The 23,398-nt window shown below is 45.2% G+C and overlaps 1 long non-coding RNA gene across 5 annotated transcripts in view; it reads right to left on the bottom strand.

Annotated features, from left to right (window-relative positions):
- The window catches only part of LOC125325230, a 29,925-nt gene that overhangs the window by 5,637 nt on the left and 890 nt on the right, over window positions 1-23,398 (bottom strand). For 3 of the 5 annotated variants that reach the window (XR_007203241.1, XR_007203243.1, XR_007203240.1), the window contains exons 2-4: window positions 16,814-18,339; window positions 16,669-16,713; window positions 15,560-15,688 (exon numbers count right to left, since the gene is read on the bottom strand). This is a non-coding gene — a long non-coding RNA (uncharacterized LOC125325230). Of the gene's footprint in view, window positions 1-10,146; window positions 10,347-15,559; window positions 15,689-16,668; window positions 16,726-16,813; window positions 18,340-23,398 lie in introns of those variants that run through there. The other 2 variants (XR_007203242.1, XR_007203244.1) reach the window with 2 other exon arrangements.

Genomic DNA, 23,398 nt, shown 5'->3' with positions numbered 1-23,398 from the left:
AGCATTAACATTTTCTAGCCATGTGTTGCAATATATAAAGTGTCTTGCTACCTTTATTTAGGAGAAGATCCTTATGAATGTGATAATCTTTTAAGGTCCAATTTTATCATATAATGTGCTGCAACCCATGTTTCCTATGTATGGTTCATAATGAGATTAGTACAGTATAAATCTTCGTGCAATTTAAATAAATAGTCTCTCGAGTGTCTGCCATTAGAAATATATTGTTCTGTATTTGCCTACAGGCACTGATGTTGCATCCCATAATTGTTAAGTATTTATCTGTGTCGTGTTACAAGGCATTTAATTTTATATGGGAGAGTGTAATCTTTGTTTTGACCATGATATAATTTGGTTAATTACCATTTGTTGGATTCTTTTTCCCTTTGCCACAAAGTCTTTCAGTTAGTATTTCCAAAGTAGCCCATATATAGTTGCCTTTGGCATAGTACATGGAGCAGTCACTGACTCAATAGATCACTGTTGTAATGTCAAATTTATCCCGTTAATCTCGTCTTTCCCGAGTTCAATTTACATCATTTTCCATTCATACAATCTGAATGATTAATCCATATTAATATTTTTACGATTTGTTCTGATACCTGGATACTTGCTAAGTTTCCTAACTCTATGGATTCATGCAGTACTGGCCCATACTTAATATGGCCAAGGAGAATTCTAGGTATAAAAAAACAATTCCAAATTCAGATATCCTTTCCTTCCTCAAACAGGGTTTAATTCTGCTCTCACCTTTACTGATGGGCACCAAGAAAAAAACATTCATTGCAATCAACAGAGCTGAGGGTCCAAATCAGTTGTTCCCCTATCACTTTGTGGCACTGAAGGGGAAAGATCTCTCTTTAGTGCCTGAAGTTCATCTCATCCTGTGGCAGGTGTCTGCAGTGGGTCAGAGGAATGGGTGAATTATCTCTTTGTCGCCACTGACTGCAGCAGGAGGTTAGGCAATTAGCCAATGTCATGCAAACATATTCCAGGCTGTCCCATTTGTGCTTGCAGTGTATTTGCCTCTGCTTCATGTAATTGTGGCAGGTCCATCACAGCTCCAAGGCAGCGGAGGATGCGGTGCTGTCTGGCTCTCGCCGGTGCAAACAGTTACAGGATCATGGCACCGACTGTACTAAGGCCAGTAGCTCAGCACTGAAGAATTTATATCAGCATAAAGCCAGACTAAGCTCCAATAACTTCACCAAACCTTCACCTTCCTCTTTGCGTAACTGGGTCGCCTGACCTTCAGTGCAAGGCCTGGCAGAAGAGATGGTGTTTCTTTTGCTCTGTGTATGACTGGGTCTGCCATGGGCCCTTGTCACATGAATTGATGCTGAGGTTGTTCCTCATCAGATGACCTGGTGTGGGGACATGCCACCCAGGACATGGCCCAGCCAGCTGTCATCCTCCCTCACTGCACATCCATGCCTCTGTTGGGTTTTTTTAGCCTTTCTTGTTTTGCCTGCTAGAATCAGTAATTCCATGCCCTTATCTGCAGCTGTTATTTTAATTTATATTAAAGCAAAAACCAAGTTTCTCATACAAGTACTGGGCTGTAGAACCTGAGGCTTGAAGAAAAGTAAATAACCATGGCAACTGCTTGACAGAATCATGAACCAGCAGTGCCCTGGGGGACAAGAAGGCCAATGGAATAGTAGGTTGCATCAGGAAGAGCAGTGCCAGCAGGTCAGGGAGTGATCCTGCCCCTTTGCTCAGCCCTGTGAGGCACATCTGGAGAGCTGTGACCAGGTCTGGGATCATCAGGACAGGAGGGCCATGGAGCTCCTGGAGCAGGGCCAGCAGAGGCTGCAAAGACGAAGGACCTGGAGCATCCCCCTTATGAGGAAAGGCTGAGGGAGCTGGGGCTGTCCAGCCTGGAGAGGAGCCCCAGCTGAGAGGGGCCCTCAGCCCTGGGTGTCCCTGTGTGCAGGGAGGGCTCCGAGCAGGGCCCAGGCTCTGCTCCGTGGGGCCCAGCCATGGCACCAGAGGAACGGGCAGGGACTGATGCCCAGGAAGTTCCACCTGGACAGGAGGCAGAACTTCTTCCCTGGGCGGTGCCCGAGCCCTGAACAGAGACCAGAGAGGGTGTGGAGTCTCCCTCACTGGAGATATTCCAGAACTGTCTGGGCACACTCCTGTGCTGTGTGCTCTGGGATGGCCCTGCTGGAGCAGGGAGGTGGGATCAGATGAGCCACTGTGGTCCCTTCCAGCCTGACTCATCCTGGGATTCTATGAAGACCTTAGAGGGTTGGGTTTGTTTTTTTTTTTATTTTCTGACTCCTCATGTAAACCAATTGCAAATTCTCTGAAGCAACACTTCTTGAACACAACCAGTTCATTTCGCCCTAGAGAGAAAAGGCAGGGCCTTCTGGGGCTGCCATAGTGGCAAAAGAGTTTAGACAGTGAACTTAGAGGGATCTGTGCCCAAATAAGATCAGATAGGCAGGGCTGAGGAGCTCCTCTGCATGTGATTCCTCCTCAGCTGGAAAAGGCAGATGCTAAAGAGACTTTGCTAATTTCCCCTGCCTGGAAACCTATAATGAACTCAGAGCAGAACATCTGTTAGTTTCTCCTAAGCTGGAAAGGGCTGAAAGCCAAGAGACATGTCTCGGGGTGAATTTGCTGGCCTGTCTACAGTGTAGGAAAACGTCTAAGCCCTGGAGAAAGCCTGGTGTGCTCTGTCTGTGAGCAGACAAAGCTGGCAAGTGTCACTAGGAGCCCAGGGGTGACACAGTTTATGGGAGAGGAGAAAGGTTCGTTCCCTTCATTCATGCAAATGTTCACTAAGAACTCCAGTCGATCACATCACATCACACACGCATTCAGTACTGCAAAAGTCTATGTTTGTTCACGGATGAGATGCTAAAAAATATGCTACCTTGGCATGTGCCACAAGTCATGAGGGAGACTGCTGGATGCAAAGCCTTCCTGCCCACTGATAGGCAGAAACAACCTGCATCTGGACAGTGCCTGTCATGATGGGGCATTTAGAGATGCCCAGGGCACTGCAGGTAATGGAGGTGCTGCAACCTTGTTACTGTAGTAATTTAACTGGGATTAAATCTTCCCTTTCCCAGCAAGGTTAATCATCCAGTGCTGTAGAATCCCAGAAGGTAAGGGGCTAATGTGTGTATCTCAAATACTGATAGCCAGATGGCTGTGGAGGCAACCAAGGATTGCTGGAAATAGCAGACAATAACATGCTGTGGGAAAGAACAAAGTGTGGCTGGAAAAGGGGGCCATGTAGAGGTAGGGCAGCACTAGACAAGCACCCTTGTTCTAGCTCCTGGAGATAAGCACGACACAGCACAGAGCAAGCATAGGGATGAGGCTGAGAAGTGGGCATGGTGTGTATGGGGGAATGAACACCACCCAAGACCCCCTTAGCCTTCCTAACCATTTCAAGAAAGGTCTGAAAGAATGGACTGTGCATAAGAACTAATTTGCACAGAAAATAAGAACACTGTCCTCAGGGCAGGAAAAACTTACCTAGAAAAAGGTACCCCCAACCAAGCCCAGGCAGTGTGCCCCAGGACCCTGGACATCGCATGGGCTGGATCAATGCCAGAACAAGGACTGGTGATCTCTTCTTCTCTCTTTCCTCCTTTCTTCCTTTTCATCTTACCCCTTTATCCAACCCCCACTGACGTGTGTTTATGTAGTAGGTCAAGGACTAACCTACCAATTTCCATGCCAAGTGTATAACTTACTAATGGGAGTTTTTGCAGACCCCCTTTTGCTGTTCCTTTTGACCACAAGTACCTATGAATCTTGGGTGCTCCCTTCCCCTTAAGGGTGGGATGTCACAGGTGCATGCAAACTGTATCTCTTACTCCCAGGTAACATCAGTAAAACCAGGTAAATGTAGTGTCCCCACGACACTGCTGGCAAGGGACAGCCAACAACATCCTTGTTAAGGTCACTCCTCTGAGCCAGCCTGATGGCCCCCAAACCTCCTTTGAGGTGTCCCACATCAACTCCCAAACCATGCTCAGACTTTGCTCAGGTGCATGCTGGTTGGTACAAGGGAAAAGGTGCTACCAAGGAGCACTCCAGTGGCTGAACAGGGCAGGTGGCTGTGTTCCCATAGCTGGGATGTTCCCTGACACTGTTTAAATTGCCAGCCATGGTGGCTGGTCCTTGGAGTGCTAAGAGGTGCTGGACTGACTTTACTGCTGAACCACCCTGCACTACATACAACAACAGGCAAGGACATCTGTCCACTTCATGGAACAGTCAAGGGATGTTCACAGCTGCAGGAAAGTCCCAAAAAATCTACAAGCTCTTGAGATATTTAAATATATAAACATATGGAAAAACCTTTCCAAGCAATGATAAAATCTAAAGGAAAATTGTTGGAAAAGTCAAAACTTCAAAAGTTGATTCCAATTTTGTGCTGCAGGTTTAACCTGTCCTACGTTACACTTGCTTGGTTATTAGCTACATGCCTGGAAAATATCACTGCCTAGTCCAGAGTAAATGCTGGCAGCATGTTCCCTATCGCTTCAGCTTTCCAAGAAGAGAACACTGGTAACATTTTTCAGGTAAAATGTTGATTACTGCTACATCATCCTCAGATTGCGTTTCTGCATCTTGGAACAGTCAAGAGGTTTCCAGGAAAGGCTTGCAAACAATTACCACATTCTTGTTCTCCATCAGTCACCCCAGCATAGCAAAACTTGACTTTATTTTTTATGATATCAAATTCAGACCAAAGCGTCCAGTTTTACCTTTGTTAGTCAACTGTACTTCATATTTTATATTTGCTCTTTCCTGGAGGCAGAATTATTCCAGAATAGATGGAACAGGATTAAACTAAATGTAGAACTTTCATCACTTCTGAACGTTGCACATCAGTAACTTGTGCCCTCCTGCATAAATGGATGCATAAACAAATGTCTGCATATACAGAAGATAATCAAGCCCAAGTCTATGAAAACTGTCTCCAGCCAAGATCACAGGGATTTTATAATAAAGCACAAATTGTGAATGCATGTCAGTAGTATCCATCTGGAAGACACTATTTCTGCATGACCACTGCAAATAGTTTTATGGAAGTGAAGAAAGAATGGGCATGTATTATTTACTCTTAGGAGGATCAGCAATGTGTTGCTAAGTATTAGTTACTGTTTTAAAGTTTTGCTACTTTATATCATATTAATAAAATTTATCATTACAAGCACAGTCTCTTATATGCCAAGAGTGCTACAACTCTGCTACTCCCTTTTTACAAGTCAGTTACTTCTTCATTTCACTTATGTCCTTATTTCCAAGAATATTTGAAAGTCTCTGAGGCAAACTGCTTTTTTCCAAGAGCAGGAAGATGGATTTGTTCAGTTGTTAGCATTTGTGAAACAGAAGAAGTACACTGACCAAAGCCAGGAAATTCACATGCAAGGCAAGACTCCAATTAACAAACTCCTTGTTGACCTATTCTCAATCCAAGTACCTCATTTGACTGATCTTCCTCTGTTGAGAAAAGGTTTGTATCTTGCTTGAGTAACACCACACAGACAGGAAGAAATGCCGAAAGTGGGAAGAGCAATGTTCTTACCTTGGTCTATGAATCAGGAGGAGCTTTCCATATGGACAGTGCTCATCCTCTTTCTTTTTCTGTGCCGTTTTTGTGTGACTGGTACTAACCTCACCTGTAATGATTTCTCTGGAGCTTTACTCTCCCAGTTGAACCCCTCCAAAGGAAACTTCACTGGCTTCAGATTAGGTTCTGTAAACTGCTCCTGTTAAACCTCCAAGCTGAATTTGGAAGACTAAAAGCCTACTGTACAAACTTTTAAGTTACAGATTTGGATTGTTCTGCTATCAATTCATGTATTTCATATAATCTATCAATTAGTTGCTAAATTAGATTAGGAACTAACTTCCCTACCCCTTTGCTTTCATGCTTTGGACAATTGGCAAAATGTACTTGTAAGAAATCTGTCTTTTCTTTCTCCGCAGGACTGTACATCAGAAAGACCATTAATCTCCTACTAACAGAGCAGGTTTTCCTGCTCCATTTTCAATATTCTGATGATTTTCACTAGCTTCTTGGTGTTTATACATACAAATTGACAAAGAGTCTTTTTCTCAGAATAATCACCATTATTACCGTTATTTCTGGTTTTTAGATTTTATTTGAATGGTGAAATAACTATTGAAAAATATTTTGGAGCCATCTGCCTCTCATGTGTCTCGAGAAATCAAATATCTCTGCATTGCTCTGAATTATATTGCTACTATTAATATAGTCACAGTATCACCTCAATGCAGGTAAGGAAAAATAATCTCTATGGACTCTGAAGGTGGCTAATGCATCTGGAACAATATATTCAATTAACACGCAACCTACTTACCTGATAACAGCTACAGATACTGTGTTTGGTGAGAAAAGGCAATACTTAATCATTAAGCATCATTTAGAATAGGAACTACTGTTGTAATGCTAGGTTTCCCTGAGAGCTCAGTGGGGCTGCTTAGGGCAGGTCAGCCATTCTGCCCTCCCGGAGTCCTTTTTTGGGTGGCTCTGCACTCTTGCTCTGGCCAGCTATCAGCTCTACAACCCAGTGACGGCAAAGGAGGCAAGAAGAGTCTCTCCATAAGGATTTCAGAGGACCTTTAATGATTACATCTTGTCCTGGCGACCCCCAGAGGCAAAAAGACCTCGTGATGTGGGCGCAGGGGGGTTTTGTCAGCTCGCAGGGGTGGTACATGGGCGGAGTTGGGGTACAGGAACCAATAGGGAGAACCCGAGGGAGGGGCCAGGGCTAGGGGCAAGGGAAAGTGGGGGGGGGAACAATATGGGATAGGAAAAGCAATGGGTAAACAGATGACCACAAACTATTTTAAAAATTTGTTTGGTAATAGCAAGAATTCTACTCTCCTCCCAGCTGGTACTCCTTTAAAACAATTAATTTTCAGTCTCTTCTGTTTCAGATCTGAACTAGTCTTTCTCCACATTACTCTGTGCTCATCTGAAATCCCGGCTGGGTTCCTACAAGCTGTGTGCAATGATGTTTCAGCGGAGTCCTTAAGCTTTGACAAGCAAGCTGCCTTTCCAGGGGCTAGCCAGTGGTGAAGCAAGTGCATGAAAACAAAGCCTTGTGATCAGGATTCAGAAGATTTGGTTCAATGCTAGGCTAGACTTTGAATCGGACATTAAGAAAGACACTTCCCCTACCTGAGGCGTATCCTGACCTGGTATAAATTGCTGTAAAGTCATAGCATCAGTGGTCCTAAGCTGCTGAGCTACTCTTTTGCCTCTGAATTCCCTCAGGTCAAGTGATGGCTTTTTTTGCATTTACTAGGGCACTGCTTGTTTTCTTTGTCCCCAGGTCCATTTTTTCCTGTGAAGGCTGTAACCTGCTTAAGGGAAGGAATTCCTTTTACTCTGTTTGTACAAGACACAGCACAACACAGAGCTGATCTTTCCTTGGGCTTCTAGGATTTATAATACTGGTTATTCTTTAATTATAATTAAATATTCTAAGCCTTTAAGAAATGAATGGTAGCTTTCCTTTAGTTTGTTTTATTTAGTGGGCTATAAGAAAACAAGTCTGGAGTCTCAGAAACTGAAGGACAGCAGAGTGTAGGATTTGTATTGTAGATGACTGCATTTTTGTCTGCCACTATGTATTGGCAAGATGTACAGCACCAAGGAGTATTAAATAGTTTCAAGAATAACACACTGGATGCTCAAGCACACTTTAAGGCAGACAGTTTCAAAACTCACTTTAGCAAAGGGGGAACCAAGCCACAGCCATGCTAAATGACTTATTCAAAATCATATGCTGGTGGTCTGTCTAATGGAGGCTGTATCCCAGTGCTCTCCATCAAGTCATCAGAGGCTTTAGTGCCACTCAGTAGGAACCAATAACATTACCATGATTTGGACATAAAATATTCAGTATCCTTGCTCACTGGAATGAATGAATTATTTACCCGTGTTTTAGGAGCTCTTGCTGTATTTCCATAAAAGCCCTTTGCTACTGAGCACAGGTGTCGACATTCAGCTACCAGACCCACAGCCTGACCTAAAATCAGGATGAACTCCCTGCGGATGATCAGTAAATTAATGCAAAGAGGTTGAGTTCCATCTAGTGGTTACAAACGCACCAGCAGATTGTTTAGCCTGGAGGAGACTGACGGGACTTCATCGCAGTCTTCAACATCCTCCCGAGGAGCAGTGGAGGCGCAGGTACTGATCTCTTCACTCCCGTGACAAGACTCAAGGGGACAGCTGGAGCTGTGCCAGGGTAGGGTTTAAGCTGGATATCAGGAAAAGGTTCTTCACCCAGAGTGTGACTAGGCTCTGGAAAAGGCTCCCCAGGGAATGGTCACAGCCCCAAGGCTGCCAGAGCTCCAGGAGCGTTTGGACAATGCTCTCAGGCATGGGGTGGGATTGTTGAGGTGTCTGTGCAGGGCCAGGAGTTAGAATCCATGATCCTGATGAGCCCCTTCCAACTCAGCATATTGTGTGATTCTGTGTCTCTCAAATGGGTTGTTTTTATCCCATGCACCTCTCCCAGGGCCCCAGAAGCAGCTGGGCAGCCAAGACATAACATGGTTTTTACTGTGTCATCACCACCTATTTGGTCCTTTGATTTCTGACCAGTCTTTTAGTCTTTGCCTTTCCGGGGCATTGACAGCCACACGTCTTCTGCCTATCAACTCTCTTTAGTTTTGTTCCTACTCTTGGGGCTCCTGGGCCCAGAAGCACCACGGGAGAAGAAGAGCTCCAGCCTGGTACCACAGCTGTGTGAGACGCTCAGCCCTGAAGGTAGGAAAGGAGAATAGGAAGATCCAAGTGCTTTGCACTGACAGCATGACATGTGGTGGGTCTGATTTTAAGCAGAGAACAACACAGCCTTCCCTATTGTTCTTTACAGTTTATTTCTTCATACAGCTTCCATCCTTAATGACTGGAAATTTTGTGGATTTTTTTTTTTTTAATAATCTAAACATTTACTTCGTGTTGGAGTTTTGCTTCATTTTCATTAGCTTCATTTATCCTTCTCTTTAAATTCTTATCATTTACCTCTATTATTAGCTTACTGCACAGGCTCTAAATCACAGTAATCTTTCCCAAAGAGTTGCAAGCAACTCCTGCTGATTTTCAGCATCCCACTACCTCACAGCAAGGAGGATTACTGGAAAGACCAAGGGGCTCAAGAGACTCACCATGCTGTCTTCACTGTACTATTAACTCTTGTGAATTCAGGCTTATGCTAACAACTGGTAAATTTTAGGTAATGCTTGTAAAGACTACCTGGGAGAATGAGCCACTGGTAAAAATGAGTATAGCAGATCATGCTGGGCACTGTAACAAGCATTAAGCATTAGCTGATGTCTGGAAGGCTTTAGTCTGCACAGAACTAGAGTGCTAGAAGGAAGTTGGAATCTTGGTCAATGCAGACAAAAAGAACTTAATAGGCTAACAGGAAGGAAAAGAGGAGAAAGAAGAGCAAGCAGGAAACAAGGTCAGCTGGGCTTGAAAAAGAGCCCTTTTCAAGCAAGCTAGAGAACTTGGAAGCCCAGGAAACTGCAACTAGATAAAAAGACACAAGGCCTGAGGCAACACAGCGCAGATGTGGATGTGGTGCTCGAGGAGGCACTAGGCACTGCTAGCAAGAATAGCCTCTATAACACAATGCAGAATGTGCTAGACCAGATGGGAACACATCCTTTCCACACTGTTCTGTTCTCTATGTACTTGTGTTCCTGCGACTGTAGGATTGTGGTCTGAGGTTTCAAGGTGAAATCTTTAATGGAGGGTAGAAGATGATATCACTCCTCCTTCTCCCCTTATAGAATCACTGAATAATTCAGGTTGGAGGGGACCCCTAGAGGTCCGCTCACCCACTCTCCTGTTCAGAGCAGAGCCATCTTCAAGGTTAGATGGATTTTGCTCAGGACCTTGCTTAGTCAAGCTTTGAAAAACTCCAGCAGCCTCTCTGGGCACCACAGTGGTGATAGGTTCCCAAAGAGGCTGCTGGATCTCCATCCTCAGTGGGAAGTTTTTACCCCGTATCTAATTGGAAGATCTTATTGTTTGTGTCTGTTGCCTCTTGTCCTTTCCTTGTGCATCTTGAGAGTCTGGATCCTTCTTCTTGTAATCATTTTCTTTGTCCATGCTTTTCATAGTAGAACACACAGTAGGGTCTCACCTTCACCTTCTCTGTTCCAGGCTGGACACACTGAGCTCTTTCAGCCTTTCCTCACATGTCACATGCCAGAGCTTCAAACAGCTTGGTGGTCTCCCACTACTCTTGTGCCAGTATGTTGGTATCCTTCTTATCCTGGGGAGCCCAAAACTGGGCACAGAATTCCAACTGTGGTCTCACCTGGGTCAAGCAGAGAGGAAGGATCACTTCCCTGGGTCTGCTGGCTACATCTTACTAAAACATCCTAGGAAGCCAATGGGCTTTTTTGCCACAAGGCCACACCACTAGCTCATGGGCAACTGGTTGTTCACAAGGAACCCCCTGGTTTTTTTCTGCAGATCTGCTTCCTAGACAGTCAGCCCCAGCCTGTATGATTGCAAGGGATTACTCCCTTCCAGGTGCAGGACTTACATTCACTCATTCAACCTTCACAGGGTTACTGTCAGCCCATTTCTCCACCTTGTCAAGATCCCTGTGAATGGCAAGCCTAATTCTCAGTGTAGCAACTGCTCCTCCCAGTTTCACACAGCTTGATAAGAGTGCACTCCTCATTTAACAAGATGTTAAACACAATGGTAAATGAATTTCCAAGAGTTTGTTCCATAATCTTCTAAGAGACTGCAGTTAGAACTCAGGTTATATCCACATGCAGAGTGTTTCAACATTATTTCACTTGAAGTTTTGCATTAAGTTTTCCCCCAGTACCTCTGCTCAGAAGGGTTGAGAAAAACATGACCCAGAGCTGAATATTTCCCTTTTCTTTTCCTACTACTGACAACCATGAGAATGCCACTTGCCTTGAAAAATTTGCTTTTTTGTTTATCAGCACAAGGTCTCCTCTGGCTGACCTATGCTTACCTAGATGATTTGCACTCATAACTATGACAGCAAGGTCCTTTTTGTGTGCTTGTGTCCAGCCTTGGCAAATGACCTGAAGCAGCACACCTGCTAGAACAAAAATATGAGTGCACACAGGGAGTGTATGGATCAAATATATAAATTATCTGGGAGGCAGGTGCCCCAAATTGATTATGTTAAAGGGGAATATGACCATTACCTGTATGAAACAGATTTCAGGGAATTTCAAGGAGCTTCTTGAAACAAAGCAGTAACATGAAAAGAAGTAAAAAAGAAGCATGAAAATTTGTAACAGCTTATTATTATAACAGCTGTAAAAGGCTTCTGTAAAGACATGGTCCCCCACACCCTTCTCTATAAATTTGAGAGAGATGGATTTGATGAGTGGACTGTTAGATGGAAAAAAAAGTGCTTCGATGGTCATACCCAGAGGGTTGTGGTCAATGGCTCAGTGTCCCAATGGATATTAGCGACAAGTGGTGTCCTTCAGGGGTCCATACTGGGATCAGTGTTATTTAAATACCTCCATTAATAACACAGAGGAAGGGATCGAGTGCACCCTCAACAGGTTTGCAGATGACACCAAGCTGAGGGTGCAGTGACACACCTGAAGGAGAGGCCAATCCAGAGGGACCTGGACAAGCCCCAGAAGTGGCCCATGGGAATCCCATGAGGTTCAACAAGAGCAAGTGCTGGTGCTGCACCTGGGTCCGGACAACCCCCGAGATCAATCCAGGCTGGGGATGAGCAGATGGAGCAGCCCTGGAGCCTCCTTTTCTCCAGGCTGAGCCTGCCCAGCTCCCTCAGCACTCCTGGCACTCTAGACCCTTCCCCAGTTCCATTCCCTTCTCTGGACATGCTCCAGCCCCTCAGTATCCTTGTCATGATGGGACCAGAACTGGACACAGCACCCGAGGTGCCTCAGCAGTGCCCAGCACAGAGGGCAGTCACTGCCCTCGGCCTGCTGGCCACAGTGACGCAGGCCAGGTGCCATTGGCCTCTTGCCCACCTGGGCTCATGTCCAGCCACTATCACCAGCACCCCAAGGTCCTTCCCCACCAGGCACTTTCCAGCCTCGCTGCCCCAGCCTGGAGCTGCCTGGGAGTGTTGTGACCCAAGTGCAGGACATAGCAAAAAGGTGTTTACACACATCCAATTAAAATACTCGTGCTAGAGAAGTCTTGGATTTTCCTTCTGCATTAATTGAACTGGCACAGCTGCGTGTCCACAGCCCTTGGCATCTCATGTCCTCAAAGGCTACTGCCAAAACTTTCCCTACCTGTCCACACTGAGTACCTCATTTTTACCTCCAAATGTTCATTCTCTGCCCTACAGATTATTTCAAGCTTTACCGCCAAAATTTTCGCTACGTGTCCACTATGGATTGCCTCAGTTTACCTCAATATTTTCATTCTGTCCCCTACAGATTAACTCAGATTTTATCCCCAAAATGTTAATTCCCCACCCCCCTCAGATTAGCTAGATTTTACCACTAAAAATTCTACTGATTACCTCTGTCTTATTCCCAAAAGGCTCATTCTGTCCCCTGCAGATTACCTCAGGATTTTCCTCAAAAATATTCTATCCCTTCCATGTTACCTCAAATTCTACCCCCAAAATTTTCCCCACCTGAACCCTGATTAATTCATTTTTACCTCAGAATGTTCATTCTCTGGCTTATAGACCACCCCAGGTTTACTCTCAAAAATTTTGCTACCTGTCCACTACTTACCACCTCATATTTATCTCAAAACGTTCTTTTCTCTTCTCTACACATTAACTCAAATTCAGTTTTACCTGAACATGTTCATTCTCTCCCCTACAGATTACTTCATATTTTATGCTCAAAACTTTCCTTAAGTGCCCATTACTGATTACCTCATTTTTACTGCAATATATTCCTTCTCTACCCTGCAGATTAACTCAGATTTTACCCCTAAAATATTATTTTTCCCCATACATTACCTAGATTTTACTACCACAAAGCATCCCTGATCACCACTATCTTGTTCCCAAAATGTTCATTCTGTCCCCTACAGACTACCTCAGATTTTGCCTCAAAAATTCCTTGTACCTTACACATTACCTCAAGTTTTACCCTAAAAACTTCCCCTCTGTCCACTACTCATTTCCTCAATATTTTCCCTCAAGATTTTCCCTTTCTGTCCATTACTCATCACCTCATTTCTTACCTCAAATTCATAATTCTCTCCCAACAGACTACCTGAAGTTTTACCCCCAATATTTTCCCTACCTGTCCACTAGAGATTACATTATTTTATCTTAAAATGGTCATTCTCTCCCACAGAGATTATATCAACTTTTAGCCCTAAAATTTTCCTTCCTATACACTACTGATTATGTCATTTTTACCTCAAAATATCCATTCACCTCAGTTTACCTCAATATTTTCATTCTCTCCCCAAAAGACTAACTCAACTTCATTCCTAAAATATTCAGTTTATTCCCCTCTGCAGATTATGTAGTTTTTTTGCATTCTCTCCCCTATACACTACCTCAGTTGTTCCCTAAAAACAAGTCCCATATTTGTCCCCTGTAGATTAAGTAAGATTCTAATGCCCAAACCCTTCCATAAACTACCTCAATTTTCCCTGCAAAATGTTCATTCTGTCCCTTACAGATGACCTCAAATTTCTTCTCCAAACTATTCAGTCCCCTACTTTCTCTCAGAAAGGTTCTTTTTTTCTCTCTAAAGTGCCCCAGATTCACCACCCAAGAAAGGCTGATTTTGTTTCATCTATATTAATTCAGCATTTGTCTCAAAAACATCACCCGTGCTCCCCCTCCCAATCCATTTGCTTTTCCCTCAAAAATGTTCATTCTGTCCCCTAGAAAATTACCTTAGATTTTAACCCCAAAACATCCCCTGATTACCTCAGGTTTTACTCCCAAGATGTTCCCTACTGATTACCCCAATTTTACCTCAAAATGTTCTCTCTGTCCCCTACTGATTACCTCAGATATTAAACCCAAGATGTTCATTCTGTCCCCTGTAGGTTACCTCACATTTACCAAAAAAAGTTCATTCCGTGCCTTACAGATTACCTTAGGGTTTACACCTAGATTCTCCCTACCTGTCCCCTACAAATAACCTCACTTTTACCCCAAAAATGTCACCTACTAATTAGATCAGATTATACCCCCAAAATATTCATTATGTGCCCTGCAGTTTACCTAGATTTTAGAACCCCAGATCACCTCTTTTATCCCCCAAAATGTTTATTCTGTCCCTTACAGATTAGCTCATGATTTCTTTCCAAAATAGCCACCATCCCTTACAGATTACCTCAACTTTTATCTTCAAAATTTTCCCTACCTGTCCAATACAAATTACCTCAATTTTACCCCCAAAATGTCTTCTACTAAGAACCTCATTTTTACCTTCATTCTTTCCCCTAGGGATTACTTCAAATTTTATCACCCAAATCCTCCCCACTTCTGCACTACTGATTACTTTGTTTTCATCTCAGTATCTTCATTCTCTACAATACAGCCTTTATCTCCCAAATTTTTCCTACCTGCCTCCTACAGATTACCTCAATTTTACCCTGATGACACTCAGCAACTGCTCTGCTCCTCGCCTAGCTCACCACAAATAGCTATTTCTATTTCCTTCATATAGATAATAATTTCTCACATTTTCAAGCCCTTAATTATAGTTTCATTTATATATTAAAAAGTTGTATTTGTATTTTCAAGCCCTATGGATCTATTAAGAAGTTCTTATATTCTTAAGTCCTGTATATAATATGGCAGGTACGGGGGTTTATTTCGAAATCAATTTTTATATAAATTATTATTACCTGTCGATATACACATATAAATGAGAATATTAACAGGATTTAGCATTTTACACACCCTCCCTATGAATTTTCAGGCATTTTTGGGCTGTAACCACCTGGGCTACCACACTGCCGTAAAGCACTCTACCACCTCATGGCGCCACACTGCCGTAAAGCACAGCCACCGTCCCGCCGTGCCCGCCACACTGCCGTAAAGCATAGCCACCGCCCCGCCGTGCCCGCCACACTGCCATAAAGCACAGCCACCGCCCCGCCGTGCCCGCCACACTGCCGTAAAGCACAGCCACCGCCCCGCCGTGCCCGCCACACTGCCGTAAAGCATAGCCACCGCCCCGCCGTGCCCGCCACACTGCCATAAAGCACAGCCACCGCCCCGCCGTGCCCGCCACACTGCCGTAAAGCACAGCCACCGCCCCGCCGTGCCCGCCACACTGCCGTAAAGGAGGGCCGCCGTGTCGCTGCTCCCGTCCGGAGCCCGGCGCCCTCCCTCCTGCCGTGATTCCAAAGCGCCTCGAGTGGACTCTGTGCACCTGGATAGAGTCCTCAGGAAAAGCGAATTGCGCATTTCACGTAAAACAGAGCTGCCTCCGGTCCCCTTCTGTCCAGCCCAATTCCTGCCACAGTTCTTGCCTCTTTTGATCTAGTCCTTGTTTCCCAACTCCGCCTTCCCGAGGCTTCTCTAAACTGCCTCCGTTACTCACGGGGACTCACCTGGGACAGGAGAGCCTGGATGTGCCCCTGAGTTCGGATGCTGAGTTGCCACCCCAGTTTTAATCACACTTTGCATTCCCTCGGGATTCCTGCGGCACAGATCCGTTTTTCTTTGCATCCCAATTACCTCTTAAAGCAAAAAAAAAAAAAAAAAAAAAAAAAAAAAAAAAAAAAAAAAAAAAAAAAAAAAAAAATCATCTCCCTAAGAGACATTATCCTATTTTTCCTGCCTCCTGCAAAATAACATAGACTGTAAAACCGTGTCGTATTCCCCATTTCCTGGCCATTTTCCTCGTCATTAATTCCTAATGAGGCCACCAGGCATTGCTGGATCGTGCCAAATATCCCCCAATTCTCCAGGACTGTCACCAACTGTGCAAACACAATACTGGGGGGGGAATCCGTGGCAATGTAGCCGAGACATCACCCCAGACCTGGCAGCGTGGTCCCAGGGGGTCCCAGTTCCCATTTTAGGGGGCACAGAAGGGGGTTCCAGAGGAGATTTGGAGATTCCTGACGCGTGTCCCCCAAGCGTAACAGGCAGGTACGAGCCACGCCCCCGTCTCTGTGGATTTTGATTACTTTATAACGAGGAGTCATTGAAAAAGCACTGGGGAGAAAGACACGGGGAACACCCTCTAGGAGCGCGTCCTACGGTCCCCATAGGGGACCCAGGGCTGCCCCATAGAGACGAGACATTCCCTTAGCCCCCCCCCCCCCCCCTTCCTCCCCTCCAAGACCCCCACGGCCTCAGGGGAGGAGTCAGGCAACCCTGTAGGGCCCAGGACCCACCACCCCATAGCCTCAAACCAAAGAACCCCTTCAAAATGACGCGCATCAGCCCCAAAATTATGGGTACTCCCCCCCTCCCCCCCCTAATAAGGAGACCCCACCAAACTATTAGGAATCCTCCAAAATTATGAGGGACTCCCCCAAAATGATGGGGAATCCCCCGCAAATGACAGGGCAACTTCACAGCATTATGGGATTCCCCCCCGCAAAATTACTGCGCCACCCCAAAAATTATTTTAAACCCGCCAAAAATTATGAGAGAACCTCCGAATTTATGGAAACCACTGCCCAAAATGCCAGGGCACCCCAAAACTCACCAGCCCGTTGCAGTTTCCCCATCGATCGTCCGCATGTGCTGGATCCTGTAGGGGGGACTTTAGGGGTGAAATGGGGGAGGCTTTGGGGTGACCCCCCAGTCTGTAATAATTAAGGGGGGGTGGGGGGATCCCTAAATGAACCCACCCGGGCGTGGCGGAGGCAGCAGCAGTACCGAGATCCGTCAGCGGGTGGCAGACGGGACGCAGACCCCATCCATATCCCAGCCTTGTCCTAAGAGTGAGCGGAGAGAAAAGTCGGGATCTAGAGAGCAATTAGTTACCAGACACAGAAAGCTGGCCACAGAGGCACTGGGAGCAGAGAGGGATGGCGATGGTGGGGAACAGCGGTGGGTGCAGGAGGAAGAGGGCAGAATGAACCTCTAGGGATAGGCAGCTGGACAAACAGATGCAAAAAGGGGAAAAATAGCAGCAGGGTACAGAGCAGAGGGGAAGGATTAAAAAGTGGGCACAGCAAGATGGATGGAGAGAGATGAAAAAAGGAAAAAGCAACGGGCTGTGCAGCAGGAAGGGAGGAATTAAAACACGGGGGTGGGAAGAAATAAGATGCAGGGAGTGCATGGGATTCAAAGCAAGCAACAGGGAAATGGAAAAGGAGAGGCAGAGAAGGAACCAGCATCACACTGTCCACAGGGCTGAGAAGGAAGAAACTGAACCACAGGGAGCAGGACAAAGAGAGTCAGAGAAATTAAAAATACTGATGGGCTACAAGACAGAGAGGAAGGAATGAAGAAACAGGGAGCTGGAGCTGGAGCCAGGCAGAGAGAGATGGAGAAATTAAAAACAGCCAGGGGCAACAGGGTGCAGAGAGAGGAGAAGGGAAAAACAGGAATATGGAGCTGAACACGGAGATGGCAAAACAGTATGACAGCAATGGGCTAACAGAGGGAGAGTAAGAAATTAAAAGATAGGATAAAGACCTGACACAGGATCACCTGCACAGGAAGCACAGCAGGGAGAGAGGAATTAAAACAGGGACAGAGAACCCAAGGTGGGCAAGAGAAAGAAAGATGGACCTCAGGGAAAGAAAGGAGGAATTAAAGATTGTGATCCAGCCCAGACTGAAAGAGAAAGAAGTAATTGATAAATAGGGACTGGGAACCAGAAAAAGGAGAGACAGAGAAAGAACACAGTAGGCCACAGGACAGAGAGGGAGGATTTCAAAATGAAGGGCAGGGAGCAGAGCAAAGAGAGAGAGACAGAAATAGACTCACTCCGTGCTACAGAGCCAAGCAGAAAAACCTTGAACAGGGACAATCTGCCGGACAGAGAGACACAGAGATAGGAGAAACACTAACAGGCTCCAGGACAGAGAGGGAAGAACTCCAAAATACTGCCTGGGAGCCAGAGACAGAGAGACAGCAAAGGAAGAAGCAGCCAGGGATTATAGGGCAAATACAGGGACAGGGAACCGCTCAGAGAAAGATGGAGAAAGGAGATACAAGGGAGTCAAAATTTAAAAATTGCAGTGCTGTGGGAAAGAGGGAGGAGGGGGGCAGTGGAGGGGCAGGGAGTGTCCTGGGAAAGGGCCCAGAGGACTCATCACAGCTCTCCTTCTTGGCACTGTTGGGAGAATTTGCCATTCCAGGTGTATCTTTCTCCTTCTCTTCTCCCTTCCTCTCCTGTAATTCCAGCTGCTGGGCTGTCCTCCACCTAAGAGAACAGGTGTCTCAGATCTCTTATCTCTTATTTATTTATTATCTTATAAGATAAGATCTCTTATCTTATTATAAGATCTCTTATAAGGTGAGGCTTCCCAGGCACATGACCCCCACTCCCACACTGCAGCAGTCTCACGCTGTGGTCACACAGAGGGACCCACAAGGCACAGTCACATTCCAGCTGCCAGGACAGACTGTCACACAGAGCTAGCCAGGACATTCCCGGTCTCATAGCTGACCTCCCCGTGGTTTTGCCCCTAGAGACAAACAGGTCCCATCACATCCTGAGCGGGTCCCTGGAGATGCACTTGCCCCCAGCTCCCAAGCCTTCACCTTTACACCAGCTGGTCCGTCACATACACATCTACACTCACTCCAGTCACTGACTATCCCCTTATTTTCCCACACTTGTTCCTTCTCTAAATTTCTCATAATAATTTCACCATTTCTTGTACAATCCCAGCTGGCTTTTTCTCCTTTGGATCGTGCTCCTTTTCCTTCTCTCTGGACAGGCATGTCCCTGCCCAGCCAGCCCCACAGCCCAATCCGCTCCAGGAAGGGATGTGAGCAGAGTTGATTTACCAAAATATGAATATCGATCTAATATCGGTATCCAACTGAGACGGACACAAACTATCTAACAGTTTAGAGTTAGAAAGTGTATGTTTTATTTGGCACCAGGCACTGCGTGGGATAGCTCCCTAAGATGCAGGGCCCTGATCCAAGCAAACACGACACTTTTTATTTCCAAATATTATGAATATCCAAAATACAAATGCATATTCATAACATTAATACCTCCCATTCTCCACTTCGTATAGAAATGAGCTTAAATGTCATTAAGAATGCATAGTGTGTGTCCTGAATTGAGTCGGTGGTCTTGAATTGGGTCAGTGGTCCTAAAAAAGATGAAGTAACTCATCTTCCTCATTTTGACCTTTTTGCCTTTCTGAGCTTTAACAATCCTAATTACTTTAGTGACCTCTAAGTTTCTTCTTTCATGACTTTTGGACAAGTTCCCACAAAGGGAGGAGATTGGTGATTGTCCTTGCTCTCTACAACAACTTATCAATGTTTCTACTGCTCGTTCTAAGCACAGCTAAGCAAACATGCAGATGACAGATCATCAGTTATTTGGCAATCAGTTACTAACATCTTAAAACCCATTTCAGGTCCAGCTCTCCTAACTATTTTAATTAACTCTCACTGGGCCCAAGTTCTTTCCTATTCCAACTAATCTCAACACAGCTAGCCTATAACAAAAATCTTTATGTTTCTTCTAAATCTATGTTTCAGAGACACAGTTAAAATTTACAGTGAACACTGTGTCTTCTTCCAGTCCCTGTACTGGGGATGAGACAGTCTGAACTGACTGCAGTTACTGGGTTTGTGTGGGGCAGGCATGTCAGGTGAGAAGAGAGCTCCCACCTCTGTTACAATCCGGTATTAAACACAGAAGAGCAAAGAAAATTAAGTCTCTGTGTATAAAATGGAAAGAACTTTGAAGGTTCAAAATATACCCAAAAACGAGATTAAAACCTGCTCTGTTGCAGGGTCTGGGGAACCCCTTTGGGGGGGCCTTTGATGGGCCACGACACCCCCTTCTGCTATGGATAAGCTTTTTCCCCGCGGTGAAGGGGCCCCACAACTGGGCTCCTCTGCACAGTCGAGGATGGGTGGTCACTTCGTCTCTGACCAGAGGCTTTTCCAACACACACCCAAGGTCTCTCTCCCTCCACCCTTTGGTGCAAGCCTGGCAGCTGATAGCCTTGGGGCTGTGGTCTCCACCCTGAAGGTGCTAAGCTTGATCCCTCTGAATGTATTCTTCTCCCCCAGACCAGACCTGAGTCATTTTATCTTATCTCCATCAGCCAGCGGTGTGTAGGGCCTCACTCTGAAGGCCTGTTCAGGGTATGGTGGTATTCTCTGCAGCTTTTGTAATACAGTTTTAAAAGTCCTTCTTGAAAATGTTTAAGTTATAAACTATAACATTTCAATGTCTGACACACCTCCCACCAGCTGAACTGTTATCACATAGTTTAACAGTTTCCACAGAACAAAGAAGCCTCAAAATTATCTGGAAAGCCTCAGGCAAGTTGTAAACGCAGCCATTAGCTAAGTAAGCAAATAGTACTGAACTGGTGGAAGGCTGTGTAAGAAATGGAGGGGGGAACAAGAAAACAGTGGTCCCAGGATGTTCTGCAAAATGCTATTTGAAACAGTCTAAGGAATCCAAGGCAAGAAAAGTAGCTGGACGTGGGGCAGAGAATACCTGTAAGGTGAGCCAAAGCTGAGACCTGAAAGGCATCTCAAGAAGTTGGGTGACAACAAGAGAAACTGAACAGGTCACAAGCCAGGGAAAAAAAAAAAAAAGGAAAGCCGGTTTGACAGCTTTATTCCCAGGGTGTTTCGCACACTTTAGCCATCCCCGGAGGGACAGAACTGCTGATGTGGTCAGACACAAGGAAGCTCAGCTGCACCAACTATTTAGAGCAGGAATAGCCTCCACGTCACATAGAGCAGGGCAGCTCCACAGAATCCAGTGTGACCACGCCCTGCACACTTCGACTGCAGATACATCAAACAAGGCAACATTTTTTTCAAAATCCATCTGCACCTAGTCAAGTTGCAGAGGTTGCATTTAGGTATGCATTCATTTCACTCACTTCCCCAGCTTTCATTCACATTCATTCAATTTATCCAACTCTGTTCACACTGTCAAAACCGCTTACTCACAGCCCCCGAGGCGTGCTGGTTTTGCCAGGATCCATGTTGCATGTAACAAAAGGGATGGGCACCAACCATCACACTCTTTCAGTAAATCTTGTGTTATTTTCCACTGGCAGTGGAAAACTGCTTTGGAAGGGTCTTGAAAGCTCGTGGGACCCAGCACTGACTGGCATCCTTGTGCTTAACAGTCTGGCTACTTCTGCCTCCGTGCACGTCATGGAACTTCTTTGCTCATTTTCTGTTTCCTCGTTCTATGGTCTGCTCCCAGTTAAACAAACAGGAAATAAATGGTATTTGTGACATGCTGTATCTTCCTGCCATGTCCAGCATGTCAGATGGTAGGATTTTCTGCTGACAAGTTGTCTATGCTACGGAATGCAGAACTTCTGGTTTGAGAAAAACAATTCATTTCTCAGATTGTTTCATGCCTCAAGCTGTGGTTTTGGTTACTAACACAGGCCATTCTTTTAACCTTTGCTCTGCTGTTTCTTTTGGTGCTTGCACACAGCCACTTCCATTCATACTTTGTTCATACCAATCAATATTTCAGTTTCAAGTCTCTGAAAGCTGATTTTGCTTACTACAGAGTCAGCTGAATACCAGAGTCAGGGCAAACAAGGAAATACTACAGCTGCAAGTGGAGGACACCAGAGAGAAAGATTTACAGGGTAGCAAGAGGTTACAGCAATCCAGCCACAGTGGTTTTTAACTTGAAGCAAAGGGCTTGATACTTAAGGCTGGAATCACTATGAAAATAACAATAATTTGGGACTCCTTGATACGGTTATCCCTTTTGCCTCACCCAGTTGTGTTGTTTGACATAAATTGGTTCTGTTTAAAGTTGCTAAGGAAGTCAATGATTTGGGCATTACCAACAAACTGGATAAATCCAGCAATGTTTCTTTGTTTGCTTTTACTCAGGCCTGATCCAAAATCCTTCCTGATTGTATTTAAGTGGACAATAGAACATGCTTGCATTTGTAGCTTCTTTCTGCTTGTGGTGCTTCACTTTACTTTCCTGCTCCATACTGTTAACACTGTTTCAATAAAGTATTCAGCAAAGCTCCTGGTAGTAATTCAGATTTCTGGGTGGATTAATGCAGAAATGTATGTTTTAACTGGAACTGGCTGAAAAAACAAAAGACAAATAAATATAAGCAAATTACTGTACAGTTTGCCTTAGTTTTTATTATTATCTACTGTTTAAAATTGGCAATATATTGCTGACTCAATGTTTGAATTATTTGCTACCTTATCAGTCAGCCCTGAAACGACCCTGAGTATGGATCTGAGTTTTATTATCCTTGATGATCTGTTGACAACCTGAGAATGCAAATATCCACACCTAGAGCATAAACCAACCCAGAACTGTCAATTTACTTCTCTAAAGCTGTGACGTGGCAAACTCCTCCTTCTACCTCTCCTTTTCTAATGCTTTTTAAAAATCATTTCATTGGTTCGATTATCTTAGCAAGGGGACAGATATGGGGAAATATGCCCAAAGAAAAGATTCTTACATAGCCTCCAACAACAAAGAAAGAGCTTACCACAGGCAGTACCACCTGGGCCTTACTTCTGGGGGTGGTTCTCTCTGTGGCCTGAACAGTGACTGTGACTTTGTCGTTTCACATGCCTTTTAAATCAGGCATCAGCAACAGGCAACACAGGCCATTCACTTTATTTTCAAGGTTAATTTCCTGATCCAGAGGGAGCAGTTGATACTGTCCCTGAAACTTGCATTGCCAAAGGGTTTCAGTATACCTCACCCGTCTTTCGATTCACTATTTGCTGTGCTTCTTCCCCTTCCCACAGACCCTCCCCAGCCCTACTTCAGCACTAACAGGAACCTGGCACTGCTGCTTCTGTCGTGGTTTAACCCCAGCCAGCAGCCCAGCTCAGGCAGCCACTCACTCACTCCCCTACAGCGGGACTGGGGAGAGAAATCAGAAGGGTAAAAGCTAGAAAACTCCTGGATTGAGATAAAGAAAGTGTAACAGGGAAAGCAAAACCTGCACACGCAAGCAAAGCAAATGAAGGAATTAATTTCCTGCTTCCCAAGGGCAGGCAGGTGTTCATGTCCACGAGAGCAGGGCCCCATCACATGTCGCTGCATCTTGGGAAGACAAACGCTGTAACATCAAATGTCCCAGCCTTCCTCCTCCCCCCTCCCCTCTCCGTTCCTCCCTAGTATACTGAGCATGATGCCTTATGTATGGAATATCCCCTTGGGTCACTTGGGGTCACCTCTCCCGACTGTCCCTCCTCACAGCTTCCCACACACCCCAAGCCCCCTCCCCAGTGTGGCAGTACAAGGAATAGAA

This window comes from Corvus hawaiiensis, chromosome 4, assembly GCF_020740725.1.
Source record: "Corvus hawaiiensis isolate bCorHaw1 chromosome 4, bCorHaw1.pri.cur, whole genome shotgun sequence".
Taxonomy (NCBI): domain Eukaryota; kingdom Metazoa; phylum Chordata; class Aves; order Passeriformes; family Corvidae; genus Corvus; species Corvus hawaiiensis.
The sequence above is the reverse complement of the archived record's forward strand: the minus strand, read 5'-3'. Positions and strand labels throughout refer to the sequence as shown.